Source organism: Eleutherodactylus coqui, chromosome 11, assembly GCF_035609145.1.
Source record: "Eleutherodactylus coqui strain aEleCoq1 chromosome 11, aEleCoq1.hap1, whole genome shotgun sequence".
Classification (NCBI taxonomy): Eukaryota; Metazoa; Chordata; class Amphibia; order Anura; family Eleutherodactylidae; genus Eleutherodactylus; species Eleutherodactylus coqui.
The window spans coordinates 62,076,244-62,097,553 of NC_089847.1; positions in this window are offsets into that span (position 1 = coordinate 62,076,244).

Consider the following 21,310-nt stretch of genomic DNA (forward strand, 5'->3'; position numbering starts at 1 on the left):
CACGGTCGCGAGCAGTGACATACAGTATACACATGTCACAGAACTGACACTCACAGATGAGAAATATAAACTCTTAGAATCTGCAGTGGAAAATTCTGTTATTTCAGGAGGACCATATAAAAAATCCTTAACCCCTTAAGGACCGGACTGTTTTATATCTTAAGGACCAGACACTTTTTAGGAATTTTACACATGTGGTGGTTTTACTGCCGTATTTTGTTTCTTTTAGCTACCAAAACTATTTTTGCTGCGTTTTTTTTCCATGACATATAGGGTGATTTTTTAAACATCTTTTTCACTGCCTTTTTTCCATTTTTTAGTTTTATTGGGGGTAAAATGCTAAAAAAATGATTTTTTTTAACATTTATAGTTTTTTTTGTAATTTAGTATATTTATGCTAAAATAAATTACGAAACGGGTTCCTCTATTTGTTTCGGACGTTTTGATATATAATATGTATGGTTTTAGTTTACAGGACGCATACAGCGATGGTTTTGGTTGGCGTCGGCTTTGTGTTATTTTTTTCTTATGTACAGTATGTATTGTTGTTTTATTCTGTCATTTTGTTTTACTTATTATGCAATTATGTTTTTTACTATCTATGTCCCCCATGACACCATATAAGACATCTGGGGGACATTCACTTTTTTTTTGTATTTGACACTTTCCCACTGTAGCTGGGGCATCCGTAGGAGCCCCAGTTACAGGGGGAAACAACCCCTGTAGTGATATCAGTTACTGGTAGAGCTGGCCAGGGTCTAGTATAACCCGCTGGCTTTGCTGTAGCAGGGAACCTCATTGGTCACATAACCCCTCCCCCCTCCTCGGCTCGCGTAGTGAAAGTTACACTTTCACTTTCTAGTACACAGTGCTCATTGAGCGCTGTGTATTCGAGGAAGGAAAAGGCATAAAGGGTTAAATACTCCTCCTGCCTTCTCCTCCTGGTTATCAGCTGTCACTAACAGCTGACAACCCATCCTGCCTCTTACTGATTGCAGAGCCAGGAGGCTTAAAGCCCCGCCGTAATTTTACTCCCGGCAGGGTTTAAGCCCAGGACCAGGCGCCGTATAATTACCGCGCCTGGTCCTTAATCTGTTAAGCAGTCTCTCTCAATTTCTGGTATTATTTCAGGTTGCAAATATCAGCTGTGGCAGTAGCCACTTCACTCAGCTTCTTCTTCAGCTTACTACTCAGGCCTTTGTAACACTCTTGCTCTCCAGACACTTGCTCTCTGCACTCAATGAACTAGTACTCTTCAGGGTGTATTGCAGTCCGGACTATGTCATTTCCACTATCTACTGCCCATGGACTATAAGAATAAAGAAAAAAGAATATATTTTTATAAATATTTATAAGTATTTTTAAAAAATATTAGTGGTATTAAACCTATGTATATTGATTCTAGAACGCATCACTAATTTTCTTTTTAAACATTGTGTTTTTAGACATGGTGCTCTTAGCAAATAATTGTGATTTTAGCATTTTACTGTTACAGTGGTGGTGTACACATCCCCAAATACTGAAAATAGGTTGTTTTTTTTAATGAAAAAAAATTTGGATCTATAAACTTAAGGGCTTATTCAGACGACCGTATATCGGCCGCGTATTCACGCCCCGCCCCCTCTCCGCCAACTCCCCGAATGAACGACGGGCGAGAGCTGCCTGTGATTGGCTGAGCACCTCAGCCAGACACATTCAGCTCTTTCAGCAGGCCGGGATTTTAAATCCCCGGCTGCTGATAGATCAGCACCACAGTGCAGGGGACAGCAGGAGAACATGCGACTGTGCCCCGGCAGCTGAAGGTAGCTGAGTATCTATTTTTTTGCTTTTTAAACCACTTTTACTTGATTTTCAGGGAAGGGCTTATATTTAAAGCCCTTCCCTGAAATCAATTGCCGGCAGCAGAATCCTCTACCGCAGCTGACATGTGTGACAGCTGCAGTAGAGAATTGAAGAATTCCTCTGCTGCATCTGAAACAGATGTAGCAGCAGTGAATTCTTTTAACTAGTGGGGATGAAGGAAACATATGCCGCATGCAGCAGATGTGCTCTTCATCCCCGCGGGGGACACAGCAGTGCGGCGGACAGGTAAGTATATTTTTTATTATTATTTTTTTAACACTAAAATTTTTCTTTTTCAGGGAAGGGCTTATATGTAAAGCTCTTCCCTGAAAAACAGCTCAGCGGTGTCGGCAGACCTTTGTCTTCAATGGAGCTGCCGGCAGCAGCAGCAGCAGTTCCATTGAAGAGAATGCTTGCATTTGTTTTTTACACTAAAATATTTCTTTTTTAGGGAAGAGCTTATATGTAAAGCCCTTCCCTGAAAAAGAATGGAGGGGTGCCGGCAGAGCATTGTGTTCAGTAGAGCTGCCGGGAGCAGCCACGGCTCCTTTGACAACAAGCACACAGCCGCTTTCATGCATGTTTTTGCTCGTACCTAGGTGCGCACGCATGTACGCACCTAAGTACGCACAAAAACACGCTCGTGTGAACCCACCCTTACTTCTCTTTCTCTTCTCTGGTAAATTCTTTTTACTAAGCTATTAACCCCTTAAGGACATGGCCTATTTTGGCGTTGAAAACCAAACGATTTTTGGTAGATTTTCACCTCCCTTTTTCAAAAGTCATAACTTTTTTATTTTTCCGTCGACGCGGACGTATAAGGGTTTCTTTTTTGTGTGGCGAATTGTAGTTTTTATTGGTTCCATTTTTGGGTACATAGACTATATTGTAAAACTTTTATTATTTTTTTATGATAGTAGGGAGAGAAAATGCATCAATTCTGCCATAGTTTTGTTTTGTTTTTTTTTAAAGCGTTAATTATGCAGCATAAATGACACAATACAATTTTTTCTGCGGGTCAGTATGGTTACAACAATACCAAAATTCTTATATTTTTTTTTAGGTTTTTCCCTTTCTTGGAAATCTTTTTTTTCTAAATCGCTGCATTCAAAGTCCTATAACTTTTTTATTTTTCCATGGATAGAGCTGTGGGGGCTTATTTTTTGAGACACGAGCTGTAGTTTTTATTGGTACCAAGTTGGGGTACATACGTTTTTTTAATCACTTTTATTGCGTTTTTTGGGAGGTAAAATGCTAAAAAAATAGCATTTTGCCTCAGTTTTTTAGAGTTTTTTAACGTTTTTTGCCGTGTAGGATAAAAAGCATGTTCGATTTATTGTACGGGTCTTTATAGACATGATGATATCAAATATGCGTTTCTTTGGGGGTTTTTTATGCTAATATTAGAAAAAGCATTAAAAAGGGTGGTTTTTTTACATTTTTAATTTTTGTACATTATTTAGATTTTTTTTTACACCTCTGAGGGACTTACACCATACCACCGATGATTGTTATGATAAGGCGTTGCAGGACTTTTTTACTGCAATGCCTTATCGCTAGAGATGAGCGAGCATACTCGTCCGAGCTTGATGCTCGTTCGAGTATTAGGGTGCTCGAGATGCTCGTTACTCGAGACAAGCACCACGCAGTACTCGTCTCGATTAAACGAGCACTGACCATTGAATTCAATGGAGTCGGCAATACAGCCGGCTCCATTGAAAGCAATGCGCTGCGGGCGATTGCGGGATGAATTGTCGGGAAGGGGTTAAATATATAAGCCCTTCCCTGCAATTCATCCTGAAAACTCGAGCATTTTGGTGCTCGCTCATCTCTACTTATCGCTTATACAGCGATCACACTCTCTGGCAATACAGGATTCCGGTATCTGGTGTCCTGTTGTCATAGGAACCAGCCGGGCTCTCTTCAATAACATCACAAGAGCCAGCTGAAGTCTCTCCCTCCGTGAACCCTTTCCATGCCCCGATCTACTTAGATCGCGGCAAGGAAGGGGTTAACAGCGGGGGACGCATCTCTGATGCACCCCTGCTGTTGCAGCGGAAGGCCGGCTATCAGTGACAAAATAAAATCAAAATGAGAAATGCATAAACTAAACTGTTTTGAAACTACAGAGGAAAATGCTACTGTTTATTTAATTTTAATATATACGCAAACTTTAGGCCGCCTGCCACTGAAAGCCTGCATAGGAGTGCATTACAATACGCACTCCTATGCAGACGGCCGCGGTTTGGCCGCGCAAAATCTCACGCGGCAAACAAACCGCGGCATGCCCTATTTTTGTGTGGGGCTCGCAGAGCCTCGCACAGATACGTCACTCACCCGGCCGCCGGCTACGGTCTGCGCATGCGCCGGCTGCCCTGCAGCCGGCACATGAAAGAGCCGGAGCCGCCGGGCGCGGGTGAGTACGCGCTCGTCTCTGCAGGCGCTCGGGTCGGGTCCCACGGCGAGAATTCTTGCCGCCAGATCCGACCCGCTCATCTGTAGACGGCCTTAAAGGGGTTGTCCCGCGAAAGCAAGTGGGGGTATACACATCTGTATGGCCATATTAATGCACTTTGTAATGTACATCGTGCATTAATTATGAGCCATACAGAAGTTATTCACTTACCTGTTCCGTTGCTAGCGTCCTCGTCTCCATGGTGCCGTCTAATTTCAGCGTCTAATCGCCCGATTAGACGCGCTTGCGCAGTCCGGTCTTCTCCCTGGTGAATGGGGCCGCTCGTGCCGGAGAGCTGCTCCTCGTAGCTCCGCCCCGTCACGTGTGCCGATTCCAGCCAATCAGGAGGCTGGAATCGGCAATGGAACGCACAGAGCCCACGGTGCACCATGGGAGAAGACCTGCGGTCCACCGTGGGTGAAGATCCCGGCGGCCATCTTAGCAAGGTAAGGAAGAAGTCGCCGCAGCGCCGGGATTCTGGTAAGTACTATCCGTTTGTTTGTTTTTAACACATGCATCGGGTTTGTCTCGCGCCGAACAGGGGGCCTATTGAATTTTTAAAAAAAACGTTTCGGCGCGGGACAACCCCTTTAATATGAAGTGCTTAAACATAAAGCCCCCCAACAGGACATTTACTGCACAGGATCCCTGGGATCTTATAGTCTCACTGTGTGTTGGGAATTTGTATCCTGTCTGCGGTCCGTACATGTGAGGAGGTCTTGCAGATCCTTACATTACAGGGATAAGTTCCTTTTTGTGTGTCGAAAGGCGATGCATTCCTGATTATACAGTTCTTAAAATTTGAAGGTTGCTTGTAACACAGAAGGGGAGGGTCCGGGAATATGGTTTTCAGACAGTCTTCTCTCTGTTGGATATAATGGAGTTTCTTTGCGGTTTTTCTAAGTACCTCTAGCTGTGAATTCTAGGTCACTACTAGAGATACATGTTCATTTTCTTCCTTCTCTGTGTATTGGAGTAGTTGATTCCTGGGTATCCTGGTGGCTCTGGTGATTTGGTGATCAATTGAGGAAGGATGGTAGCTCTGATTTAAAAATGTCCTTTTCAGATGCTGTAAATGTTCCTCTCTGTCTGTTGGGTTGGAGCAGATCCAGTTGTATCTTATGACCTGGCTGGTAGATGATGGAATTTTTGATGTGTTTGGGATGGAAACTGTCTCATCTGAGGTATGCGGGCGGATCAATAGGTTTTCAGTACAGGGATGTCTGTATTAAGATGTTTGAGATTTTTATAGTGGGATCCAAAAAGTTGATTTCTGTATACGTGTAGCTTAAAGGGGTTGTCCCGCGCCGAAACGTTTTTTTTTTTTTTTTGCATAGGCCCCCTGTTCAGCGCAGGACAAACCCAAGGGATGTATTGAAATTTAAAAAAAAAATTTTACTTACCCGAATCCCCTCTCTGCAACTTCTTCCTTCTTTTCCTCCAAGATGGCCCCCGGGATCTTCACCCACGATGCACCGTGGGTCTTCTCCCATGGTGCACCGTGGGCTCTGTGTGGTCCATTGCCGATTCCAGCCTCGTGATTGGCTGGAATCGGCACACGTGACGGGGCGGAGCTACTCGGTGATGCGTAGAAGGGGGCGGAGCCAGAACGCCGCTTGTGCCCGGACGGATCAGAAGGGAGAAGACCCTTCTGCGCAAGCGCGTCTTATCGGACCATTAGACGCTGAAATTAGACGGAGCCATGGAGACGGGGACACCAGCAACGAAGTGGGTAAGTGAATAACTTCTGTATGGCTCATATTTAATGCACGATGTATATTACAAAGTGCATTAATATGGCCATACAGAAATGCTTAACCCCACTTGCTTTCGCGAGACAACCCCTTTAATGTCTGGTTTATGGTGGGGTGTAATGCATTGAACCTCTCATGGAATTTTATTAGTTCTCATTCGGAGTTGGTCCAGATGATTATGATATCATCAATGTAGCAGAAATAAGCCAATTGTTTGATGGAGCAGGAGGCCAGAAAGTCAGTCTCCATTTTCGCCAATTAGCCAGTTGTTATTGTTGCTACTATTTTTTAATGGTGGTTTTATTAATAACTTTTTTTTATAATGCCAATTAATTAATAATTGTTTATTTATAGAGATGAACGAGCACCAAAATGCTCGGGTGCTCATTGCTCGAGTCGAACTTTCCACGATCCTCGAGAGTTCGTTTCGAGTAACGAACCCCATTGAAGTCAATGGGCGACTCGAGCATTTTTGTATATCACCCATGCTCCACTAAGGTTTTCATTTGTGAAAATCTGGAAAACCCAAGAAAGTGATGGAAACGACACAGAAACGGATAGGGCAGGCGAGGGGCTACATGCTGGGCTGCATCTCTGGTTCCCAGGTCCCACTATTAAGCCACAATAGTGGCAAGAGTGCCCCCCCCCCTAACAATTTTTACTTCGGACAAACTCTCATTAGCAAGGCACACCTTAGCGAAGCACCACACTACCTGCAACAAAGCACAATCACTGCTTGCGGGACACACCACTGCCTCTTCTCCTGGGTTACATGCTGCCCAACCGCCCCCCCCCCCCCCCACACACACACACACACACACACAACCCTGTGTCCGCAGCGCACACAAAAGTAAAAGTGTCCGTGCGCAGCCTTCAGCTGCCCTCATGCCACACGCTCACTTCATAGCCACACTGAGCTCCTGCCCCCTCTCCGCCCCTTGCCACTATTTGCAATAGGAGGGGGCAAGATGGGGGCGGAGCTAAGTCCTAGAGCGTCCTCCCATTGCAAATAGTGGTGCGGGGCGAGGAAGGGGCGGGAGCTTAGTTCCTGCTCCTGCCTCTTCCATCCTTCCCCCCCAACAGACAAGGACAGCGTATATCGGCTCGGCGTTAAAACCGAGCCGATATACAGTCGTCTGAATTCACCCTCATGTCTATTTATAAGTGTGTCTGCGATGAGGAGGAACCGGAGGCACACACTGCAGAGGGTTGGCAGGGCCAGGTAGCAACCCTCTTTAAAAGGGGCGGGGCGATAGCCCACAACGCAGTTGAGAATCAATGAGAAATTGACGTTCGATCTTCATTCCAATCCTTTGCCACCTCCGTCAGGAGCTGCAAACGTGGGCATGAGTTACGTAGCGATGGGGAATCCATGTGCCCACATAGTGTTCATAATGTCTAGGTGTCGGATAGCTCAATCGACACCACAAGGGGAAAGCCATCTGCACTAGCCCCCTACCCAAGTCAGTCAGTGTCTTTGTAGCAGACAGGTGAAGCACCATGATGGGAACTAAGTGTGCACCCACAGCATGGGTGGGTCCCAGGAAGCCACCGACGGTACATAAATAAATCCCATTGCAGTGCCCCTCATAGCTGAGGTAACGTGAGATGAAATGCAGGTTGGCTTCGGCCCACACTGCATGCCCCAGTCAGTCTGGGTAATTAAGATTTGTCACAGATAGGACGAACTCCCCTATGGTAAGTCTGTGTTCACCTACAGCATGGGTGGCTCCCTGGAACCCACCGACGGTACATAAATTAATTCCATAGCAGTGCCCCGGACAGCTGAGGTAACGTGATATAAAATAAAGGTAGGCTTTGGCCTACACTGCATGCTCCAGTCAGTATGGGTAATTTTCATTGTCACAGGTAGGTACAACTCTGCTATGGGAAGTCTGTGTGCACCCACAGCAGGGGTGGCTCCCTGGAACCCACCGACTGTACATAAATAAATCCCATTGCAGTGCCTCCCTTAAAGTTGAGGTAACGAGAGAAGAAATGCAGGTTGGTTTCGGCCCACACTGCATACTCCAGTCAGTATGAGTAATTTACATTGTCACAGGTAGGTAGAACTCCGCTATGGAAAGTCTGTGTGCACCCACAGCACGGGTGGCTCCCTGGAACCCACCGACGGTACATAAAATTATCCCATTGCAGTGCCTCCCTTAAAGCTGAAGTAACGCGATAAGAAATGCAGGTTGGCTTTGGCCTACACTGCATGCTCCAGTCAGTATGGGTAAATTACATTGTCACAGGTAGGTAGAACTCTGCTATGGGAAGTCTGTCTGCACCCACAGTATGGGTGGCTCCCTGGAACCCACCGACGGGGTGGGTTGAGTGAGTGACAGCATATAAGCCTGCCATGGACAAGTTTGTCCTCCATAGCATTGTCTGTCTGCCGGCATATTTGTAGTGCTTATGGCGGTTGCGCCTGTCCTACTGCGATTTTGCTGATTGCGATTGTGCCTGCCTTGTGGCGATACTGCCTATGGCGACCGTGTCTGCTTTGAAGAGTAAGGGGTATTGGATTTTTCTGTGAATTATTCATAACATTGCAGTGCCTCGAATAGCTAAGGTAACGTGATATAAAATAAAGGTAGGCTTCGGCCCACACTGCATGCCCTAGTCAGTCTGGGTTATTTTTTTTTTTGGCCATGTACGTGGAACACCGCGATGGGAACACTTAGTGCACCCATAGTATGCACAGACCCCTGTAATACTCCTGTAGCAATGGTATAAGCTGACCCCACTAACAGTTATGTTGCAGAAGTCTAGCGAGACCCTATTAACACTTCTGTAGTAACAATATAGACGGACCCCAGTAACATTTCAGTAGCTTCAGTATAGGCAGAGCCCAGTATCAGTTACATTTCAGTAGTAACAGTATCGACAGACCCCTGTAACATTTCCGTAACAGTAGTATAGGTAGAGCCCAGTATTAGTGGGATTTCAGTTGTAACAGTATAGACAGATAGACAACACATATGTGGAAAAGCTAGTATTTTCTGAGACAAGAGAGGGGCATTTGATTGCAATGAAAAGGATATTCAAGGTACTGAAAGTCTGCACTCCTTCTCATCTCAAGCTGGAAAATGGAAAGGCTTCATTCATATGCTTTCTGTTGTCCATTTCAAAGTGTTAGCAAATAGCAATCCAAGTTTCCGGCTACTACCCTACCACGCATCTTTCTTAGGGATTACCAAAGATGATCACTAGGGATGAGCGAGTATACTCGCTAAAGCACTACTCGCTCGAGTAATGTGCTTTAGCCGAGTATCTCCCTGCTCGTCCCTGAAGATTCGGGGGCCGCCGCGGATCGGGGAGCGGCAGGGGAGAGCGGGGGAGAACGGAGGGGGGATCTCTCTCTCCCTCTCTCCCGCCTGCTCTCCCCTGCTCCCCGCCGCAACTCACCTGTCAGCTGCGCCGGCTCCCGAATCTTCAGGGACGAGCAGGGAGATACTCGGCTAAAGCACATACTTGAGCGAGTAGTGCTTTAGCGAGTATACTCGCTCATCCCTAATGATCACTGGTAAAGGCCTCATCAGTCAGTCCAAAATCATTCCGGGAGTATGTGGTTCTCAGCTGGCCTGCTTCCACCAAGGATCGGTGCCTGCTGTTACTCTGTCCCTTGCCCTGCAGGGATGCTGTGTTCTATAGTCACCTGTATTCCGACCTTAGCTGTACGCTTATCTTTGGACTTAGCAGTACCAACAAGTTGGAAGCCACCATTGCTCTACCAGTCGGCTGAAAGCTTCAGCTAGGGATAACGGACTAGTACCGCGGTTTTATTTAGTTTGTTTTCGGAATGTGGCCAGGATTAAGTGGGCCATGGTGGAGGGGTGGTTGGGGTCTTTCTTATTGTGTTGTTTTAGGTGAAATTCTTTGACCGCCGCCAGACGGACCACTGCGAAAGCATTTGCCAAGAATGTTTTCATTGTTGGAGGAGGGGGATGTTTTTGAGGCAGTACGTGTCCTGTCCACGTGTCCGTAGTTATATGTACCTTCCCAGTAACCGCGTTGGTGAAAAATTGTCGCGACTGTGGACCTAGTAGCGCGGTTTTATTTAGTTGGTTTTCGGAATGTGGCCAGGGTCAAGTTGTGGAGTGTGGACCTAGTAGCGCGGTTTTATTTAGTTGGATTTCGGAATGTGGCCAGGATTAAGTGGGCCGTGGCGGGGTGGTGGTGGTGGGCTTTCTTATTGTGTCGTTTTAGGTGAAATTCTTGGACCGCCGCCAGACGGACCACTGCGAAAGCATTTGCCAAGAATGCTTTCATTGTTGGAGGAGGGGGATGTTTTTGAGGCAGTACGTGTCCTGTCCATGTGTCCGTGGTTATATGCACCTTCCCGGTAACCGCATTGGTGAAAAATTGTCGCAACTGTGGACCTAGTAGCGCGGCCTCGCCGCCATCATGTCTTTGGAAAGCCTCCGTTTCCACAAGTCTGCAAAATTGCAGTAGCAGCAGTATAGGCAGAGCCCAGAATTAGTAACATTTCAGTGGTAAGAGTATAGACAGACCCCAGTAACTTTTCCATAGCGGCAGTATAGGCAGAGCCCATGACATTGCAGTTGCAGCAGTATAGGCAGAGCCCAGTAGTAGTAACATTTCCGTGGTAACAGTATGGACAGAACCCAGTAACATTTCCAAAGCAGCAGTATAGGCAGAGCCCAGTATTAGTAACATTTAAGTAGTAGCAGTACAGACAGACCCAGTAACATTTCCGTAGCAGCAGTATAAGCAGAGCAGCACATTAACATTTCCGTAGCAGCAGTGTAGGGAGAGCAGAGTATTTGTAACATTTCAGTAGTAGTAGTATAGACAGGCTCCAGTAACATTTCCGTAGCAGCAGTATGGGCAGATTCCAGTATTAGTAACATTTTAGTAGTAGCAGTATAGACAGGCCCCAGTAACATTTCCATAGCAGCAGTATAGGGAGAGCACAGTATTTGTAAAATTTCAGTAGTAGCAGTACAGACAGACCCCAGTAACATTTCCGTAGCAGCAGTATAGGAAGAGCAGCACATTAACATTTCTGTTGCAGCAGTATAGGGAGAGCACAGTATTTGTAACATTTCAGTAGTAGCAGTATAGACAGACTCCAGTAACATTTCCGTAGCAGCAGTATAGACAGAGGCCAGTATTAGTAACATTAGAGTAGTAACAGTATACACAAACCAAGGTAACATTTCAGGAGCAGAAGTATCGGCTGACCGAAGTTACATTTCTGTTGCAGAAGTATAGGCAGACCCCTCTAGCGTTACTGTGGCAGAAGTATAGGTAGGCAGAACAGAGTTACATTTCTGTAGCAAAAGTGTAGGCCAACCCCAGACACATTGGTGTACCACGAGTGCAGGCGAAGCCCATAAAAATTACTAGGATTACATTGTAGGCGAGGGCCCAAAAAATTGGTGTACCAACAGTACAAATGTACCCTAGAAAAATTGCCCATGCCCAACCCAGAGGGCAGGTGATAACAATTAATCGCTTAGCTTACTGTGGTTTAATTTGTAACTAGGCCTGGAGGCAGCCCAGTTAAAATAAAAATTGGTTCAGGTGGAAGTTTCAATGCTTTAATGACAATTGAAATGTATAAATATTGTTTACAAAAGTTATGTGAGCCTTTTGGGCCACCGAAAAATCCTCACCCACTGAAAGCTCTTGAGACAGTTGCCGGAAGTCCCCAGCCTTCTCACCCGGACCCCGGGAACTTTCCAAAGGTGGGGCATCGGTCACGACAAACTCCTCAGGTGAGAGAGGATCCATTTTTTTCCCACTCAAGGCGGGGACCCGAGAACAGTTCCTGGGAGCCTGCCTGCTCTTCAGAATGTGTCATTTTCTGGGAGTGAGGAGGCTGGGAGGAGCAGCAGCCAGAGGATTCAGAGTTGCGCAGTGGACGGCATAGAAGACTGGGTGGTCGATACATTGCTGGATGCATTTTCTGCCATCCATGAAAGGACCTGCTCACACTGTTAAGTTTCTAATAAAGGTCTACCGCGTGGACCCATTAATTGTGATATGAAGCTGGGGACCCCAGAAACTTGCCTCTCTCCTAATCCCGCAGCAGCCGGCTGCGATTCACCTGGACAAGGAACTCGGCCTGTGCCCACACCCTCACTTGGGCCTCCGCTTCCTGGCCCACGTCCACGTCCTCTAGGCCTACCCCTAACCCTCAGCATGGTGTATTACGAGTAGAGCAGAAAGAGAACGGTGAGAAAAATTTGGCGCTTATTGGCCTGCAGTTGGAGGCTGACTGCGGTTACAGAACGCACACTGCAGACAGAAAATATTTATGTGCAAGGCTGCAGTAAGACTTAGCTGTGTAATAGGGAGCTACTACAACCCCCAGCAGACAGGCAGTGAAGTGTGCAAGGTCACAGGTAGCCCAAAGTTTTTTTTTTAATTTTTAAAATTTCTTGGTGAAAAACCAGACAGCCTATGTAGCGTGTATATGTCTTTCCCTCTACCAGGGCCTGCCGCCACACGCTGTGCGTGAAGCTGTGGGGAGACACAGAACGCTGTAATAAAATAAGGGGCTTTTTGGCCTACAGTTGGAGGCTGACTGCGGTTATGGAACGCACACTGCAGCCAGAAAAAATGTATGCGCAAGGCTGCAGTAAGACCTAGCTGGGTAATAGTGAGCGACTACAACCCCCAGCAGACAGGCAGTAAACTGTACACGGTCACAGGCAGCCCAAAGAATTTTTTTTTTCAATTTTTTTGAAAAAGTAAACTGCCTATATAGCCTGTATATGTCTTTCCCTCTACCACTGTCCCTGCCTCACCAGTACTGCCCCAATACTCTCTAAAATTGACTGCAGACTGAGGACACTATAGCCTGCACGCCCCGATATACAAAAAAAAACAATGTGCAAAACTGCTACCAGCAGCCATAACTGTAATGCACAAGGTCAGATGTGGCCCTAAGAAGGACCGTTGGGGTTCTTGAAGTCGCTAACACTCTCCCTATAGCAGCAACAGCAGGAACAGCACTATCCCTAATCTCTGCCAGCTTGTGTCTGAGGCGAGCCACGGGCGGGACCGCTTTAAATACTGGGCGGTCACTTGATCTCACCAGCCACTCACATCACAGGAGGAAGTGGTAATGCCTTCCCTGCATGTCTATTGGCCAGAAAATGGTGCTAAACATGCAGGGAAGTAAATGGAATTGACTCGAGTACCGCGTGGTGCTCGTCTCGAGTAACGAGCATCTCGAACACCCTAATGCTTGAACGAGCATCAAGCTCGGACGAGTACGTTCGCTCATCTCTAATTATTTATCTATTTATTCATGGAATATAATATCTCTGGTATTTATTAGAAAACATTATAAACTACAGTTTCTTTACATTTTACAATATATATATATACAGTCAAAGCTCTAGCTTCATTGGTAATCCATCCGAAAGCAATTGGCCAAACTTGAAACCAATGAAACAATTATTTCCATAGGAAGCTATGTAAATCCAATTAATTTGTTCTGTGCTGTTACATAGGACTGCAGTTCACATCTAGTACATCATCTGTCCTTAGCGTTATCACTGTGTTCTCTGTTCTGTTACATAGGACTGCAGGTGACATCATTATCTATCCTCAGTATTATCACCGTGTTCTCTGTGGTGTTGCTTAGGACTGTGTTATCTGGGTAAACATGGCCACTTACATTACACTACAGTACTGTTTTACTAGCGCGGACAGTGACACTTGAGAAGGGTTGGTAGCATTTAAGCATCAAGAGGAAGAGATGCTGAGCAGGAGATCACGTGGGCCGCGTCAGCAGCTAGGCCATGTGTGCAGGCGGGCCCTAATGGAACTAGAATCAGCTAGTGAAACTAGAGGCAAAATTCTGGCTTGAAAAATCTGTGAAACTGGAGACCGGCTAAACTAGAAGATAATGAAACTAGAGGTTTGACTATATGTGTATATATATATATATATATATATATACATAAAAATATATATGTTATATATCAATTATATTTATTTATTAATAATTGTTACACATTTTTCGCTTTGTGGTATTTTTAGATTTATGTATTTTACCCTGTCTACATCATACTGCTTCTGCATTTTTGAACTTTAATATTTATTATTAGGCTATTTATACAGTGCCCTGCCAGTTATGTTAATCATCTTTTAGAATAGTTATTGATTTTCTTTTTTTTTTTTAAACTCAAATTTTTATTGAATTTTCAGGGTAACATACACGTTATTAGCAATATTCACATCTCAAAGGCATTAATTATTAACGTTGTCTATGTACCCCATGTTTTTTATTAGGCGAGTTCCCTTTCTTCGTAGGCCGCCCCTGGTATCTGGCAGCATAGCGGGGGGGAGGGAGTCGACAGAGAACACTTTGAAATACCCCCTAAAAGAGTAAGTTGCTAAAAGAAGTAGTCCTAAGACTAGATAAAACAATGCGTATTTATAGAGCCAGTAAAAGGGTTAGGACCCTGGTGAAGAGTACGGGGGTGGGGCGAGGTTGGAAGGGTGGGGGGGGGACTTGGGAGGAGGGGTTAGGGGGTTGGAGTGCTGTCGTGCGCCAATTCTCTCAGGGACGATCTTTCCCTTACCTGCCATTCGTCGGAATTCCATGCTCCGTGGCTGATATTTATGGCCATTCAACGCCCGAGGTCCATTAATTTTCTTTTATATTTATTTTATATATCTAAAGATATATGCAATTTTTGCTTTGTATTTTTCTTTGCGACTGTATATGCCCTACTGTAGGGATATGCCCTACTTAATTCTTATTTGTATGATTATATTCAGTGCTCCTTACAGTCATTTCTGAAGAAGGGTTGTATCCAACAAACGCATTATATTTATTAATAAAAGATGAACCAGGTATAATACTCATTGTAATATTTTTGTGAGAGTTGTGCCAATTAAGTCCACAATTTTTTCTTTCTTTTCCCAATCTGCAGACTCAGTAACGGCTGCCGCCAATTGGTTCTGCAGGCTGGGTGAATAGAAAACCTGTAGGGGTGTTGCCTGGCAAGAAGCCAATAAGGGGTTGCTATCACTACTGGGGGCACTGTAGGGGCCACTATGGAGGGCACTGTAACTACTGGAGCAAAAAAAATGCAGGTAGGCTCATTGACATGATGCGCAAATACACAGTGAATACACAGATTTCCTGTGTATTCACTGCATATTTGCGGCTGCCTATTCACTTCAATGGCCCATTATGGTGTGTAATAAGCACCAAAATAGGTCATGCCATATATTTTTTCATGTAACCACACATTGTGTGAAATAATTACAGTCATGTGAATAAACTCATTGATATCCATAGGTTCTATTCACTGTGTATTATACATGCAAAAATTGCGCACATAATAGGCTGCACAAATAGACTTATGTGAATGAGCCCTTACTATATAATGACAATTGGCCCTTTGAAGGTAACAATAAGGATGATGTGGCCCTAGGTGAAAATGAGTTTGACACCTCATGTTTATAGACAGGAGTGGCATTGTTTCTGGAAATAGCAAACTGCTTTTCTGATCCTTTATCTCATGCAACTTACATTTTTGTCTCGTACAACTTCCCTTAGGTCAATCCATAGTTCATATTAGAATGAGGTCCATAGAGATCAAAGTTGATACAGTTCCCCAAGATCTGTAATTTTCATAGTTAGTTTAGATACACTTAGAAGAGCCCAACATACCAGCACAAGTGAAATAACCTACCAATTTGACTGTGTGTATACTGAATTATCAGGAGACAGCTGTTGATGTGATGACCTCACAATAAAGAAGAGAATCTTAAAAGCAGTTCTGGATATGAATGGCTAATAGAAACTCAAGCAGCACATTACACAAATCCATGATTTTAAACAGTATTTTATTGAACATTTTGAACAAGCAAGTAATCAAAACAGCAAAGTCTAACATTTCTCCATTAGGGCAAATGCCCAGAGACGGATCATCGCTGCGAAATTTGCGGCGGGTGTCTGACCGCGAATTCCGTCCAGAGACATGCAATATTAAACGATCCTCCCCTACCCACAAGCAGAAATCAACTGCGATTTTCCGCTTGCGTGGGGGGAGATTCGCAGCATGTTCTAATTGTGCCTAAAATAGCATGGACAGCTTTCATTGCAGTCAATGGAAGCCGTCTGTCCCGCGATACTTTCGCTGTGAGCACAGCGGAAATATTGCAGGAAATCTCTTCACCACCCAGTGCCGGCGTGTCATGTGCTGCACTGCGCATGCGCGTCAACTCTCCATCTGAGACGCTCGCAGAGGATTTGGAGAGATGATTATAGGGTCTCTGGGAGGCACCAGGTCTGATTCTGCTGCGAGATTTCGCAGTCGGAATCCGACCCAGCCGTAGGCATGAGGCCTTACATAAGAGAAAATAATAACCAATAACAGTAAACACAATTACCTAACATATAATAACATAAACATGTCTCAGCTGTGTTCTGCTCATAGATTAAACTGTGAAGCCAATTTATATAATAAATAGAGATGAGCGAACGTACTCGTTTCGAGTAATTACTCGATCAAGCATGGCTATTTTTGAGTACCTGGCTACTCGGGTGCAAAGATTTGGGGGGCGCAGGGGGGCGGGGATGGTGTGGTGGAGCGGGGGTAGCAGTGGGGAACAGGGGGGAGCTCTCTCTCTCTAACTCTCCCCCCCCCACTCCCCTCTGCAACCCCCTGCTCACCCACGGCGCCCCCCGAATCTTTTCACCCGAGTAGAGAAGTACTCGAAAATCGCGGTGCTCGAGTGAAAAAGGGACGTGGCCAAGTACGTTCGCTAATCTCTAATAATAAATAGTTGGAGAAAGATGCTGAAAATTCCAGGTGAAAAATAAATGTAGGAAAGATAAATGAGGTTGCAACATTAATGCAAGTCATTGCCATGGCTTTGTTTTAAAGCTTTTCTATCCCCTGGCGATCAGGTAATATTACTGGAGGAAGTCACCGCAGCCAAATATAGCATTACATGACAACCATTAAAATTGATGGCCACCCATGTAATGCATAGATGAGCTGGGTCAGCCAGACCAGCTCTTAGTTCTGAAAAAGAGAGATGAGTCTCGAGCAAGAAGTGCCCCAATATTTCCTAGCAGGGCACATAGACAGGGGTTGTTATGGGGAGACAACACCTTTAAGTAGAAGTACCATCATCAAAGAACTGCTTTATAAAATGGACACTCAGAGGAGTTCTCTACGAATATTCATTAATAGCCTAAATTTAGGATAGGCCATCAATGTATGTAAGGATTCCAACCCTGAGACCCGTACTAATCAGCAGAATGGAGTGGTCACACATCTTTAGACACATTAGCCCGGATACGCCTGGAATTATAGATCAGCCCCATTTGTGGATGGAATATCTGTTCCTTGGAAACGCTTTAAATGTACTTTTGTAAATACCCAAGCTCTTGTTTGCGCATATATATCTACACATATGATATATTAGTGTCCCAGTGGAGTGCCCAGACCCTGTATGACCATCTATGGTTGCCAAGAGTTCCATCAACACAAAAGAATACCTTTAGAACTAGTTTGGAGTTAATACAATACAATAAAATAAGAATAACGTTAGTATAGTATAGTTCATGTCTATTAACATCCTAATAGATTGTAGCATTCAGTGATAGAATTCATGAACCTAACTGCTGAATGCTTACATTCTCCAAATATTGTTTCACTCAAAAAACAAACAAATCTGTGGACATTTTTCCCTCCAGAATGAAGTAATTAAAGCAAACATTTTTAGCTTCATAGTAAGTTTTATACTGTTGCCTACACATAACAAGCTCAACTGAAATATATTATGTCAAGAGAAAACATATATTATAAAGGTTGTATAACATACTTCATCATAACCAAGCAATATGAGTAAACCATGAATTATTAGTCCGGGTCTTTCTGTAACATCTGCTCTAAGCATTTGCCAAATTCTTCAATTATCATTTGCTCCGCAAAGCAAGTTGAATAATGTTCTCTTTCAGCTACTTCAGCCCGCGCTAAAAGACAAGCACACGCTGCTTTCACAACTTCTATGGAAGTGCAGGTCCGTATAATACTACAAAAAGAGAATAACATGGCTACAATTAATATATAATGTCTCATGTATAATTCACATTAAATCATGATTAAACAGCTGACAAGTCAATAATATTTTTAAGCAGTTTCAAACCAGACTATTTTATATCCTATTAATAGTTAAGCTGAAGGGTGTGGTTTTCAAAATGGGTTGACTTTTGAGAGGAATCCACTCTGCTAGGTTCCTCAGGGGCTTTACAAATGTAACACAAAGTCTGAATATTATGTCAACAAAATCTGAGCTCCTTCTAAACTGAGCCCATCCATGTTACCAAACAACAGTTTACATCTACCTTTAGGGCATTTTCATACTATGGAGAATTTGGATAGCAAATTATATGGTGCTTTTTCTCTTGTTGCCCCTCATAAAAATGAAACATTTGGGGCTAAACCTACGTGTTATTGGTAAACTGTAGAGATGAGCGAGCGCACTCGTCCGAGCTTCATGCTCGTTCGAGTATTAGTGTGTTCGAGATGCTCGTTACTCGAGGTGAGCACCATGCGGCACTCGACTCAATTACATTTCCTTCCCTTAGAAATTTGCGCCCTTTTCTGGCCAATCGAAACACAGGGAAGGCATTACAACTTCCTCCTGTGACGTTCCAGCCCTATCCCACCCTCCTGCAGTAAGTGGCTGGTGAGATCAAGTGACCCCCGAGTATTTAAATCAGCCCCGCCCGCGGCTCGCCACAGACACACGCTAAGAGAGATCAGGGACAGTGCTGCTGCTGTTATAGGGACAGTGTTAGTGTCTTCAAGAACCACAACGGTCCTTCTTAGGGCCACAGCTCACCTAGTGCATTACTGTTGTGGTTGCTGTGAGCAGTTTTGCCCTTTTTTTTTTTAGTATATCGGGCGTGCAGGCTTTAGCGTTCTCAGGCTGCAGGCTGTACTTGAGTATAGGGGCAGTATTGGTCAGGCAGGGACAGTGGTAGTGTAGAATCCTGTCTACAAGAACCCCAACGGTCCTTCTTAGGGCTACCTGTGACCATGTGCATTTAACTCCGTGGTTGCTAGGAGTTGTAGTACCTCAGTATTGCACAGCAGAGCCAGCGTGCAGCCTTCATGTAAATATTTTTCGGTCTGCAGTTAGTGTAACGTCAGCGCTGTCTGCCTCTTAGTCTACGCCAAGAAACCACAAATTTTTTTACACCGCTCTGTGTTACACGCGTGCTGTCTCAGAAGTGTAAAAAGAAATCCTGTTTACGGCTACCGGTGACCCAGTGCATTTGCCTGCGTGGCCTGTGGGACTTCACGTCCATCCAAACTGCATAGTGCACAGCAAGGCCTGCGTGCAGCCTTCATTTAAATATTTTGTGTCCGCAGTTAGTTTAACATCTGCACTGTCTGCCTCCAAGTCTACGCCAAGAAACCACAAATTTTTTACACAAGTGCACGGTGTGTCTGACACCCATAGATTGAAAGTGCAATACACACTGCATAGCCTCAGCCTGCATAGCATAGAAAAATAAGGAAATTTTAAAAAGAAATCCTTTTTACAGCTGACGGTGACCCAGTGCATTTGCCTGCATGGCCTGTGGGACTTCACGTCCATCCAAACTGCATAGTGCACAGCAAGGCCTGCGTGCAGCCTTCATTTAAATATTTTGTGTCCGCAGTTAGTGTAACATCTGCGCTGTCTGCCTCCAAGTCTACGCCAAGAAACCACAAATTTTTTACACAAGTGCACGGTGTGTCTGACACCCATAGATTGAAAGTGCAATACACACTGCATAGCCTCAGCCTGCATTGCATCGAAAAAAAAGGAAATTTTAAAAAGAAATCCTTTTTACGGCTGACAGTGACCCAGTGCATTTGCCGGCGTGGCCCGTGGGGCTTCACGTCCATCCAAACATTTGTACCGCTCTGTCTCTGCTCGATTCTTAATCCACCATGCTGAGGGGTAGGGGTAGAGGAAGGAGACGCGGGCGAGGGCGCGGAGTTCCAAGTGAGGGTTTGGGTATAGGCCAAGTTCCTGGTCCAGGCGAATCACAGCCGGCTGCTGCGGGAATAGGAGAGAGCACAGTTTCTGGGGTCCCCAGCTTCACAATTTTTGGGTCCACGTGGTAGACCTTTATTAAAAACCGAGCAGTGTGAGCAGAACCTGTCGTGGATGGCAGAAAGTGCATCCAGCAATCTATCGACCACCCTGTCTTCTACGCCATCCACTGCTGCAACTCTGAATCCTCTGGCTGCTGCTCCTCCTTCCTCCCAGCCTCCTCACTCCATGAAAATGACACATTCTGAAGAGCAGGCAGACTCCCAGGAACTGTTCTCGGGCCCCTGCCCAGATTGGGCAACAATGGTTCCTCTCTCACCGGAGGAGTTTGTCGTGACCGATGCCCAACCTTTGGAAAGTTCCCGGGGTCCGGGGGATGAGGCTGAGGACTGCCGGCAACTGTCTCAAGAGCTTTCAGTGGGTGAGGAGGACGATGACAATGAGACATAGTTGTCTATCAGTGAGGTAGTAGTAAGGGCGGTAAGTCCAAGGGAGGAGCGCACAGAGGATTCGGAGGAAGGGCCGCTGGACGATGAGGTGACTGACCCCACCTGGTGTGATAAGCCAACTGAGGACAAGTCTTCAGAGGGGGAGGCAATTGCAGCCGCAGGGCAGGTTGGAAGAGGCACTGGGGTGGCCAGGGGTAGAGGCAGGGCCAGAGCGAATAATCCACCAGCTGTTTCCCAAAGCACCCCCTCGCGCCAAGCCACCGTGCAAAGGCCAAGGTGCTCTAAGGTGTGGCAGTTTTTCACTGAGACCGCGGACGACCGACGAACAGTGGTGTGCAACCTTTGTCGCACCAAGATCAGCCGGGGAGCCACCACCACCAGCATGCGCAGGCATATGATGACCAAGCATCCCACAAGGTGGGACGAAGGCCGTTCACCACCTCCGGCTTCCGCCACTGCCTCTCCCCCTGGGCCCCAACCGGCCACTGAGATCCAACCCACCTCTCACGACACAGGCACGACTGTCTCCTGGCCTGGACCCACACCGTCACCTCCACTCTCCTCGGCCCCATCCAGCAATGTCTCTCAGTGCAGCGTCTAGCTGTCGCTAAGAGAATCGTTGGAGCGAAAGGGCAAATACGCCGCCACGCACCCGCACGCTCAAGCTTTAAATGTCCACATAGCCAAATTGATCAGCCTGGAGATGCACCCATACAGGCTTGTGGAAACTGAGGCTTTCAAAAACA